We start from the raw sequence: 2,319 nt of genomic DNA, 5'->3' as shown, positions 1-2,319 counted from the left end.
CTATATCTTTGGTTACCTCTAGTGGTCAGGCATAGAACTACCACTCCATTTCGAAATTGCGCCTCTAGTGGCCAGGCATAGAACTACCACTCAATTTCGATATTGCGCCTCTAGTGGCCAGGCATAGAACTACCACTCTATTTTGATATTGCGCCCCCGGTGGTCAGGCATAGAACTACCACTCCATTTCGATATTGCGCCCCCGGTGGTCAGGCATAGAACTACCACTCCAGTTCGAAATTGCGCCTCTAGTGGTCAGGCATAGAACTACCACTCCATTTCGAAATCGCGCTTCTAGTGGTCAGGCATAGAACTACCACTCCATTTCGATATTGCGCCCCCGGTGGTCAGGCATAGAACTACCACTCCATTTCGAAATTGGGCTTCTAGTGGTCAGGCATAGAACTACCACTCAATTTTGAAATTGCGCTTCTAGTGGCAAGCCATAGAAGTACTACTCCATTTCGAAATCGCGCCTCTAGTGGTCAGGCATAGAACTACCACTCCATTTCGATATTGCGCCCCCGGTGGTCAGGCATAGAACTACCACTCCATTTCGAAATTGCGCTTCTAGTGGTCAGGCATAGAACTACCACTCAATTTTGAAATTGCGCTTCTAGTGACAAGCCATAGAACTACTACTCCATTTCGAAATTGCGCCTCTAGTGGTCAGGCATAGAACTACTATTCCATTTCGAAATCGTGCCTCTAGTGGTCAGGCATAGAACTACCACTCCATTTCGAAATTGCGCCTCTAGTGGCCCGGCATAGAACTACCACTCAATTTCGATATTGCGCCTCTAGTGGCCAGGCATAGAACTACCACTCCATTTTGATATTGCGCCCCCGGTGGTCAGGCATAGAACTACCACTCCATTTCGATATTGCGCCCCCGGTGGTCAGGCATAGAACTACCACTCCAGTTCGAAATTGCGCCTCTAGTGGTCAGGCATAGAACTACCACTCCATTTCGAAATCGCGCCTCTAGTGGTCAGGCATAGAAACTACCACTCCATTTCGATATTGCGCCCCCGGTGGTCAGGCATAGAACTACCACTCCATTTCGAAATTGGGCTTCTAGTGGTCAGGCATAGAACTACCACTCAATTTTGAAATTGCGCTTCTAGTGGCAAGCCATAGAAGTACTACTCCATTTCGAAATCGCGCCTCTAGTGGTCAGGCATAGAACTACCACTCCATTTCGATATTGCGCCCCCGGTGGTCAGGCATAGAACTACCACTCCATTTCGAAATTGCGCTTCTAGTGGTCAGGCATAGAACTACCACTCAATTTTGAAATTGCGCTTCTAGTGACAAGCCATAGAACTACTACTCCATTTCGAAATCGCGCCTCTAGTGGTCAGGCATAGAACTACTATTCCATTTCGAAATCGTGCCTCTAGTGGTCAGGCATAGAACTACCACTCCATTTCGAAATTGCGCCCCCGGTGGTCAGGCATAGAACTACCACTCCATTTCGATATTGCGCCCCCGGTGGTCAGGCATAGAAGTACCACTCCATTTCGATATTGCGCCCCGCGGTGGTCAGGCATAGAACTACCACTCCAGTTCGAAATTGCGCCTCCAGTGGTCAGGCATAGAACTACCACTCCATTTCAAAATCGCGCCTCCAGTGGTCAGGCATAGAACTACAACTCCATTTCGATATTGCGCCCCCGGTGGTCAGGCATAGAACTACCACTCCATTTCGAAATTGCGCTTCTAGTGGTCAGGCATAGAACTACCACTCAATTTTGAAATTGCGCTTCTAGTGGCAAGCCATAGCAGTGCCACTCCATTGAAATTGCACCTCTAGTGGTCCGCCATAGTAGGTTAACAACATCTGAGTTGGGTCTCTGGTGGTCAACTGCGGTGATACAACACGCATAATTGGACACACAGGTTCTTGCCTGAAAGCAGGAATCAACTTCACGGACTAAATCAGTTTGATCACAATACATTAACATCCAATTAGGTTATTGTTGCATAACTAATTGATGTTTACAATTGAATAAGAAACACAATTCATTTGGTTTGATTCCCGTTTAACCTTTTTGATTTATTTTAGGTTTTATTTCACCTTATGCTTTCATTCATTCCCTCTCCCCCAACAAGGGGACTTGCATAGAAGTTCAACCACTATTAACAACAGTAAACCAGTTACGTACACAATCCCATCAGGAAGTCGTTTGGATGTGATCAGTTGAGCCCTTCGGGTGCTGGGTGCTTACCATTCGCTCTCTGTTGGTTGAGCTTGTCTGTGGCTCTGCTGTCACTGCTTGTGATCGTACAGTTTGTCAGAACCGAAGGGGAGTTCTC

The sequence above is a fragment of the Brienomyrus brachyistius genome, chromosome 4, assembly GCF_023856365.1.
Source record: "Brienomyrus brachyistius isolate T26 chromosome 4, BBRACH_0.4, whole genome shotgun sequence".
NCBI lineage: Eukaryota > Metazoa > Chordata > Actinopteri > Osteoglossiformes > Mormyridae > Brienomyrus > Brienomyrus brachyistius.
The sequence above is the reverse complement of the archived record's forward strand: the minus strand, read 5'-3'. Positions refer to the sequence as shown.